The following is a 10756-nucleotide window of genomic DNA, read 5'->3' as shown; positions in this document are numbered from 1 at the left end:
AGTGAAGTAATATTTATTTAACTTCAGAAGTGGTGCAAATGAATGTCTGCATGCACACCTTGTACTGAATATTCATGGCCTTCTTATTGGCCTCAAGCTGACTTCCCTTTTGGTCTTCATCTTTTCAGCATTCTTCTCATGAGCCATCTTTGCCTTTTGGCCATTGCCTCCACCCATGGCTTTGTTTGTTCTTTGATCTTAGCCTGTACAAATTGGAGTTTTTGTTTTTGTTTTTCTGAGGATACAAACTGAGTTATTATGCTTGTCTGCTTGCAAGTTGCAAGATCTTTGAATTATTAATTTGGTATATGTAATGTGGTGTTGGCGGATTTGTATGCTTGCACAAGTTGTCAAGCTCTTGTTTTGCTATTTATGTGCTATTAGGCTTGCAAGTTTATGATTTTTTTTTTATTAATGTCTTGGTTATAAGACTGCAAATTTAGGATCTCATTATTTTTTGTTATGTTTACTCTAAAACTGAAATGAAATAGTTACTTATTTAAATTTTGAATAAACCGAACAAATCGATTTGTGTAACCGAACCGAAATAATAAAATGAATCGAATTGAACCTAGAATGGATCGAGTTTGGTTGAGAATTTTAGAAAGTCGAAATTTAAAATTTCAACTCAAAATTCAAAATGGCCAAAACCGAATTGAACCGATTCGTGCATATGCCAAAACATGATGCTGCATTAGCACATTTTATGTGAATGTAATATAGGAGTATACTTTATTTTAGTTCATTTTGTAATTTCTCTCTCTTAGATTCTAACTATTTTCATATTTTTATATATTTAAAAATCTTCATCTTAGTAACTTTTATTTATCAATAAACATACGATTGGCTCATACTTATCCCTCACAGTTTAGCATTTTATTCTTCTATTGGAGCAGTGTAGCTGTTTATTGAGAGGGATCCTCGATCTATTCAATTCCAAATCCACCGTATTAGCAGCTAGATGTAGTTCTGAATTTGCAAGTGAAATTGGATTGAGATCGGAGAATAAGAAATTATCCGATCGGGTTGAGGGTAAGATGATAACAAGGTCAAAACTGGTTGAGCAGCTGAGGGATTACCAGATCAGATCTCAACACAAGTGTCCTCCTCTTACTTTCTTTTCCCCCAACCTTCATCTCCACAATTGGTAACATACTAAATTCAAATTCAATACTTACACTTTTATCTTTATTTATTTGTTTGTTTGTTTATACATGAGCTATTTTTACAAAGTTATGATTTTGTACTTGTTTGCATTACCTGCCACCACCAGTTGGGGTAATTTTGCCCCCATTTTTAGGCAGATGAGGAGAAATAACCTAACCCTGCTCTTCCATGGTTTTCACTTACTTCGTTGGCCGTTAACCTACACCTTTGGGTGCATTATAAGCTTCTGAATGCGCCCAATTTGATTTAGTTATAGATATTCAAGTGGTTCAACTAGAATGATTCATTTAACTTAAACAAATGATGATTATAAAAGCTTCTGTTGAGGTGCAAGGCTTAGCTTTGAATTGCAAGACCCACTAATTCCATTCCAACAATTCATGGTTTGAAAAACTTTTGGCTAGACGCCAAGTCAACTTTGGTGCAATTGCTAAGGCATTCTACAAAATAAGACCTTGTTCCGCATTCTTTCAATAATTGAGAAATTTCTGAGGACCAGTCGTGCATAGTTCAAATCGGGCTTGCCCTTTTACTCTTCTCCACTTAAATATCAAGGGTTTATATGTGACAGGGTTCGAACCCGTGACATGTGACCTATGTTGCTAACCCACGCATCAAAAGACTACTATTTTAGAACTTTGAAGAAGAAGTAGATGACCAGTAATCCACCATGATTTCTTTGCGCTCGTGTCCCAATAATGGGCATGTGCCTAACCCACACATCAAACATTGCGCTCTAAACCACTAGACCAAATCCTGGGGGCCATTTCTCACATTTCTTTTTTCTAGTTGAAGTGATAATAAAATTTTGTTTCATTTTGTCCCTTTTCTCTTGCATTTTCTTTAGGGAATTTTACACTGTATGCCAATTATGGCAAAATATTTACCCATTTTAGCCCATCTTTTTTTAATTACCTGCCATAGCCATTTTTTTCCTCTTCAGTTTTTACTAGTCTTATACATTATTATACACTTTTATACAAGGTTTATACCTGGTCTACAGTAGATGTATAAAGTTATATATTGTTGTATAATATTGTATACTAGTCTTATGCATTATTATACACTTTTATATAAGGTGTATACATTTTCTGCAGTAGGTGTATAAAGTTGTATATTGTTGTATAAAGGTGAATATTCAAGTTGAGCCATGAAATGTTGGGCTGTAGGTTTGTAATTTAAAATATGGGCTATGAATATGTAATTTTAACCCATAAATTGTTTATAATTGAAATTTTCCCTTTTCTTTATGGTGGAGAGGGGGAATCTAAGGACTTCAGTAAGTTTGATGTCAGATGCTAAGGGAGCATATTTTATTACATTTTCTACAAAAGCTACTTCCTATGTTGAGAGTTGGAACCTATTCATTAGAAGTAAAACGATTAGTTGGAGCAAAAGGGGGCTGCTTCCCATCCTTGACTGCAATGATCAGGCATATAAATGAAATTCTTCGATGCTCTTCTGATCGGACAATAAAAAATTTATTTGCAGCATAGCAACTCTTTTATAGGTTTATTTCTCATTGGAATGTGCTATTTACAATGGTTAGCTATAATAAGAGTTTTGTAAACCTTCCGTTCCTCCTTTGATGCTCATGGTGGATTACTGGCTGTCTGGTTCTTCTTCAAACTTTTAAAATAGTAGTCTTTACACAATGTCATCTAGTGATGCCTTTGTTATGGTCTCCCCTAGCCAATCTTGGATATATTTATAAAAAATTCCAGCTTCATGGCTATGTCTAATTCATTGAGTTTCTCTCTGAGATGGTGGCTGTAGTAAGATTGTCATTAGCTTTAAGTCAGCTCTGGTTATATTTCCATTCCTAGGGCATCTATTGTCAGTTTCTATGTCCCGTTGCCTTTAGGAGGTTGCTTGTGTCAGACTTTAGAAATAAAGTCTAATTGAACTGGTGTGAGAGTGATATTTTCAAATGAACTTTCCATAAAGGAGCCTCAATAATACAGCAGGATCTTTAACTTTGAAATAGGCTCCTTCCTTTGTGCTTCCTTCAGGCTGATGAAGGAGGCACTAGCTACTTTTTATCTTGGGATGTAATCCAGGCTTACTCCATTGTAAAGATATTGGATCTTTCACCGCGATGAATAGAACCTAAGTTAGGAAATACCAGTCTTCTCATGGATTTATTTTCTTTCTTTATTCTATCACACTAATGGGTAATGTCAGTAATAACAGCATTATCAGTACTCACCTAGGAATATATTATCAGACATATTCAGTATTCAACAACTTCAGCAGATTCTCTTGCGAAATAGAACAGAACTTTTTGTACCTTTTAGGTAAACTGCTCCATGGAGGTAAGTCCGGACTTGAAAGCGTGCCAATAGATTTAACCAGCTGCAGCAGACAAGCAATTAAATATTTCCATCAGATTAATACATGATCATAGTCTCAAATGAAGCTTTAGCTTTTTGAGAATGTGAAGACCCTGGTAAATAATGATGAAGTGTTTGTCTATTTCCCTCAGATTAATCTGTCTTAGATGGGAAGCCAGGCCCACAAAAAAATCTTTTTGCTAGGTTGATAATTAATACAATGATTCTAAAGATTGATAAAAGGGCAGCCCGGTGCACTAAGCTCCTGCTATGCGCGGGGTCCGGGGAAGGGCCAGACCACAAGGGTCTATTGTACGCAGCCTTACCTTGCATTTCTGCAAGAGGCTGTTTCCATGATTTCTAAAGATTGATGTAGCCTCTATATACTCAAGCATACAACACCTACAGGTAAACAGAAAAGAGCCCCTTTAAGTAATCCTATTACAATTGTATGATGCTTTTAATACTAATTATCTACTTTTACCCTTATATTTCCCTCTTTCAATTTTTTCCAATTGTTTACTTGCCTCCTCACCTGTTAAAGTTTCTCAAATGCTTTAAACTGTTGACAATTCAGTGATTATTGGCATTGATTGCTTATATATGTACTTGTTCCTATGACTCTAAGTGGTATTGCCTATTCATCACCTCTGACCGCATATTATCAAAATGTGATCTGCTATTGGATCATGATTTAATGTTTTAATCAGTCTTACAGACCGAGAGAAGAAAACTCATCCTTGAATACAGGCCACCTGTACTAAATAGGACTTCCTCTCTATTTGTTGAGATTCCTTGAAATACTCGTTACCTCTGAGAACCATGACATTGAAGCTTCATTTTTTCTCATAGATATCGATTCTAAACCTAGAAGAGTATTCAGAAGTCTAAATCTCTCCCAATTGAGTTTTAGAGCTGAAGAATTACCTCCTTTTTTTCGTTCGTGAATATCAAACCACTACACCTTCATCTTCTGATTGTCCAGAACTGTGGGTTTTTTCTTATAAGCACTTCAGTACAGCATCATCTTCATGTTGGTTATTTAATGTGAATTTAAATACCATAAAATATACAAATACTTTTTTTTTTTTTTGGGGGGGGGGGGAAGATAGCATCACTCTTTTTGATAATTTTGGAGTGTATATTTGTTAGAATATCAAATTCATAAGTTTTCTTAGAAGTCAAATAGAGGATACAAATCGCTCGTTAAATGTTCAAAAGACGATCATGCCTTGTATCTTGAACAGTATAATAGAATATGGAGCAGAATAATACACATTTCTTCAAATAACTGACTGTTCTTTATTGATAACCCACTAACAATATTCTTTCTGAAAAAGAAGATAACTCACTAACAATATGCTGGATATTTCTTTTTTCAGTTTGCATGTGAATAATTTAGAGCGTCTGCTGATGCACCAATATATCCTGTATACATGTTAACCCAGTTACCTAGACCCTCAACCAACCACCCTTGAACATCATACAATCTACCAGTGTTGTCAAAGGCGCGCTTAAGCCCTGAAGCGAGGCTCAAAACGTGTTGAGCGCTTTGCCTCGCTTTATTTGCGCTTCAGTGTCATCAACAAGGCTCTAAGACATACTTTTCCTTGATAATGAGCCTCTCTTGAAGAGGTGACACTAGATAATTGATATTTCACTTTATCGTAATGTTTTTACAATTTTGTTGTCCATATAATTGTTGTTCATGCTTATTATCGTTAGTCTTGGACTAAACATATATATATATATATATATATATTTGTATGTTTTCACCATTGCGCCTTTTTTCATTAAAGCCCACGCTTTATTTGCGCTTTGCACTTAAAGCCCCAGCTGACCTTAGAGCTTTTTTGCGCTTTTCACTTTTAATAACACTGCAATCTACACAGATGAACAAAAGGTAAACAAAACTATCATCTGAATCCTCTCTTCCCCTGTAGACAGCTCCCCGTTAGCTCCTTCCCTTTCTTACGTGACATTACATTCCATCCTTCGAAGCTCATACACTTGTTTGTCTTCATCATTCTCTCTTAGGAAAAGGGTCAAATATACCCCTGAACTTTTCGAAAATGTCTAGATATACCCTCCGTTACAAGTTTGGCTCATATGTGCCCCTGCCGTCCAACTTTTGGCACATATATACCCCCGAAGGAGTTAGTTGCATTGCTGGAAATTCCCAATCCTTAAAAAAAAAAAAAAAAAAAAAAAAATCTGATATTGCCACATGGCATTTATATTTAAAAGTCCCTTCCATTATAACCTACCTTCTCCAATACCCGACCCATAAAATCTCAATTTCTTTTTCATTTTTTCTTTTTCTCTTTTTCATCTTTCTTCTCCATCCCACCTCCACCTAACCTTGAGCCACCACCAGCAACCCCATCACTGCCAACACCCCCCTCCCATGGGCAAGACCACCTTCATCTAGCAAAAGAGACCATTAATACATCATATTCTCTCATCATCAACAACATCAAATTTTCTTTGTAAACAAATGGTTATTCATTGAAGTATCGATTTGAACATTTGGACCTCCACTACTAATAAAAGATTTATCTCTTACTTGTAGTTTTAGCTGAAAAATTGAAACTTTTCAATATTTTATATCAATTACATAGAAAAAAGATGAATCCGGGTCTCAAACCTATAAAAGCGTAAAAAATCCAGGGCTTCGATACTTGCACTTTCTTGGCCTTTCTCTGTAATTCTTTGCTCTTTGGGACAAGAAGGGAAAAAAAATTCTTGGTGGGTCTGTTTTCTTCTTATTTTGTTTTTTCTTTTTTCTTTTTTCTTTTCTTAGGTGTTATCAATATGTTCTGTAAATTAATAAAAGAAAGTCAAGAATGGAGATAAGAAAATTAATGGTGAAAGGAAAAAGAGTTGTATGGTTTTCTTGTGAGTGTTAATCGAGGTTGTTAAATATGGATTGTGGCCTCTTCGATGAAGCTGCTATTGATAATGGGGTGGCCATAAATTCCACCTCAGTCAGTTCATCTTCTAATTATAATTGATTATCGTAATTGGTATAGTATTTTTATGATGTAACTAATGGTGCTTTTTTGAATGAAGATGGTTTTGACCATGGGAGATGGAGATAGATCCATGGAGGTGGGTGTTGGAAAAGAGAAGGTAAATGGATTGGATGGGTTAAAAGGGAGGGTGGGTCGGATTATTTCGAGGGTCGGGTTTATTGGACGGGTGGATTAGATGGCATGGGTGCTTTAAAATAAATGCCATGTGGCAATTTTTGATGTTAAAAAAAATATTTAATGGCCCCTAAAATTCCAGCAATGCAAACTAACGGCCTTGGGGGTATATATGTACCAAAAGTTGGACGGCAGGGGCACATATGAGCCAAACTTGTAACGGAGGGTATATCTAGACATTTTCGAAAAGTTCAGGGGTATATTTGACCCTTTTCCCTTCTCTCTTTATAGATGATTTTTCTTATACTTTTGGCATCCTGTTGCTGGCCCTTTTCAAGTTGCATCATCATTTCCTTAGTCTGACTCCCATAGAACACCTAAAAATTCCTATCACCCCATGAAATACCTATAAATTCTCTAATTCCTTAATATTTTGTCATTCTAATCTGAACCATCCTTGTTCATCAGCTCTTCCATTCTCACAGTTCTGATGAGTATTACATTTGATCAACTACTTTCACACATATTCTCTGTCATAAGAGATTGACTCATTTGCCTTGTTGGCCTTTGTGGGTTCTGTTTCATTATGATGACTATATTCAGTCCCTATCTTCATTATTAGTCTCCAAGCATGAAGACTATTCTCTGCATCGCCTAGAATATCCTCGACTCATTTGCCTTGTTGGGCTTTGTTGGTTCTGTTTCATTATGATGACTGTATTTGTCCCCGTCTTCATTATTAGTCTCCTAGCATGAAGACTACTCTCCGCATCTCCTAGAATATCCTTGCCTTATTTGTCTTGTTGGCCTTTGTTGGTTCTGTGTCATTATGATGACTATTCAGTCCTTGTCTTCATTATTAGTCTCCTAGGCCCTAGCATGAAGACTATTCTCCGCATCTCCTAGAATATCCCTCTCCGAGTTCATTTGTTTTCCTATCTGCTGCAATCTCACATTTCACTGTAATCCTCCAGTATCAGATGGTTTCCCTGTCTGATATCTTTCTGCATCAAAGACCATAATGTCTTTCCCCAATGACCAAGAATGGGTATGTAGCATTGAAGGCTCGTATGGAGCCATATCATAGGATAAGTATTGCATATTGTAGCTTATTCTCTATTCTAAGTTTCTTCATCCAGAGGAACTAAATGACTTACTTTCATCTACTCTCTCCATTCCAAGAGTCCCATTTGACACGGTCACCTATAAGAGAAATGTTACAAATGCTAGCTGCTCAATGTCTGTTGAAGGAAACATGTTGGACCATATTTTGACTAATGTATCTAAGGATCAAAATAGAAAAGGAAATGTATTTAAAGTGTTTAAAATGGATCTCACATAAACAAGGCTATACTATAAAAGCATAAAAGGGAAATAAACCACCTTTTGAGATTTTACAAAAAATGTAGGACTATTATTTTGAATAATTACAAATTCAGATGCAAAATGTTGCTGGAAGATTTATGTTCTATCAGTATTGTATAATATTTACAGTGGTGAGAATAAAAAGAATTAGTTGCTCCATTCATGCACAATTAACAATTTATATCTTAATTTATGTGTTCTTACTAAATTGTAGAAGGAACAGATCTACTGAAAGATGTAAGGATTCATTCCATAAGTTTGTGTCATATTGAGGATAAGTTAAAAACATTTGAGGACCAAAAAGAGTAGGATTATTATTTGAGAATCACAATTCAGATGTTGGTGAAAAAATATTAGAAGTAACTTTTTATTACTCCCTCCATCCCAAATATAATACTATTTGACTGTAAAAAATACTACTAAAACAGTTGTTAACAGTTTAGATCGATAAATTTAACTTTTTGAGATTTGTAAAAGTTGTATAGAATAATATTAGTAGTGTAACAGTTCAAACATTTTAGGTCGTCGCAAAAGGGAAAGATTGTCATAAAATTTGGACATATGGAGTAGTAGACGCTCTTCACAAGATCTGGCTCTGCTCTCACACACTTTACCGAGTTACCAAGTCTGTTTCCCCTTCAGTTTTGTCTTCAGTTGTGGGTCATTAGAATAATATTTGCCTGATGTAACCTTCGTAGCCCAAGTATTCTACACAGTTTTTGTAGGATCTGTGCATTTTTTAATACTGGAACAAATTTGTAATTGTCTCAAATTTTGTGTAGGGCTGATGTTGCAGTTGCTGTGTTCTGCGCCTTGCTATTTGGTGTGCTTATATTATCATCATATGTGGCCCTTTATTTACAGCATTACTGGAGTTCCTTTCTCATTATAAGCCTTGCCATTACCCTTCCAGTGCGGTTGAGAATGTTACGACAGGCTCATGCAAGGAAGAAAGTAAGACAGTTACCTTTGTCTATGTGAACTTCCATCTACTTCTGCAAGCACCAAAGGCCGTTTAAGTGAAAGGAATACCTCTTGCACAAAAGTGCTCTTCGATTGTAGACATAATTCTTTGATCTTCGTGACATAGACTGACCAATCTTCTGCTGTGAAAGATGGGATACGCTCTTTGTATTACTCTTGATGACCCATTCACTAAGAAGCATGATTAGAGGATCAATTAGTTCCCTGTGAAACGAACAACCGGAATCCAGAGCTCAAGATTTCAGGCAACATTAATTATTGTAAACTAAGCTTGGTGGGAAAAAAGATGCTCCATTCTGGATAATTTCCAAGCAGGTGAGCTGATTGTAGTAAACTTTGAAGCGAATGTAGGGATTAACACATCATATCTGAATGATCAGATGATAGAAGTTGAATGGTTGAAACGACCTTGGTTCAGGAATATTATACTGAACCGTGTAGGGAAGTTGAGTTCTGTAAGAAAGATAGCATTTGTGTTTTCCGTTAATTAGTAATTTGTGTTTCAAATAGAAATATTCCAACATTAGAGGTTTTCGAAGGAATTTGATTGCTATATATATATACTTTCTTTTCATGGTTATTGTTTTGATGAATTCTTAAAAAATTTGACTTATTAATTCAGATACATAAGCCACTAAAGTTTTGCCCCGAGTTGCTATTTTTCAGATAATTGAACTATTTTTAAAGAAAGATGACACTGAATTGAAGTGAATCCCAGGGTGAAAAAAAAATTAAGCTAGAATTGACATGAAAAGGCTTCTTGTGGAGGACCATGGAATTACCATTTTATAATCAGCATATCCAATACTGTGGAAATTTCTAATGAATTGAATATTAGATATTCATCTTTTCCTGGCCTTCATGCTGGGAAACTCAGAATTTGAACATTATAAGTTCGAAATGTCATTGACTCACTAACTATTTGAGTTATTAATATTTGTACATATATGGTAGGTTTCATAACATATAAAATTTGAGTCAAAACTAGTGAATACGGTTAAATATGAAGCTAATGCGTTGCATCCGCCCTGCATATAGTAGGTAAATCTATTAGAGGAGATTGACTGATCAGTTTTCTGACGTTACGTTGCCATTTGGATTTGTTAGGCATTTAGTAGATTCTTTCTTTTTGGTGTTTGACTTAAATTTTTTTTGTTAAAAAATCTGCCAAAATCCAAAGCAGTATCTTTCAGATATCAACTCAATCCATCAATTTCAACTCAAAGGCTTTTTTTCACTTGGTGATTTGAGTGTTTTATTGAAGCCAACCCTGCGAATCTTGCATTTCTGTTTCTCCTTTTTGTAGTTTACAGAAAATTCTTACAAAATCTTTATCCACGTTATGGAAAACATTTCGCACGTGCAATGCAACCTATCATAATGAGCATTAATTAGTTAATTGAAAAACAACTCTATTTTCCAAAATAAATATATCAAAACTCTGGACCCGGCTTTTTTTTTTACTCTTTGTTTTGTTTTACAAAATGATAGATGCAATTGGATATAGGGGTACCAAATGAATTTTACTAATTTAGCAGGTATAATGTTAATTACATCTTATAGCCGATATACTCCACATAGCTACAAAAATAAAAATTTGTGAGTTGCAAAAAAAATGACATCTTGGCCAAAAGACATTCCTCTCTAGTCTAGATTGATTTGTACACAAGTTATATCACGTGGGCGTTCGGGCCATCGGATTGGATATGAAATTTTCGATTTGGATATTTGATTTTCGGATTGAAGAAATTACAATCC

At 35.2% G+C, this 10756-nt stretch overlaps 1 long non-coding RNA gene across 1 annotated transcript; it reads left to right on the top strand.

Moving 5' to 3' along the window:
* The first annotated feature begins 1006 nt into the window (after window positions 1–1006).
* On the top strand, window positions 1007–9557 carry LOC132046568 (uncharacterized). The gene is made up of 2 exons (XR_009412740.1): window positions 1007–1147; window positions 8797–9557. It is a non-coding gene; the product is annotated as an uncharacterized LOC132046568 (long non-coding RNA).
* Window positions 9558–10756: the final 1199 nt, after the last annotated feature.

The sequence above is a fragment of the Lycium ferocissimum genome, chromosome 2, assembly GCF_029784015.1.
Source record: "Lycium ferocissimum isolate CSIRO_LF1 chromosome 2, AGI_CSIRO_Lferr_CH_V1, whole genome shotgun sequence".
Classification (NCBI taxonomy): Eukaryota; Viridiplantae; Streptophyta; class Magnoliopsida; order Solanales; family Solanaceae; genus Lycium; species Lycium ferocissimum.
Note: the sequence above shows the minus strand (reverse complement) of the source record. Positions and strands in the feature narration are given on the sequence as shown.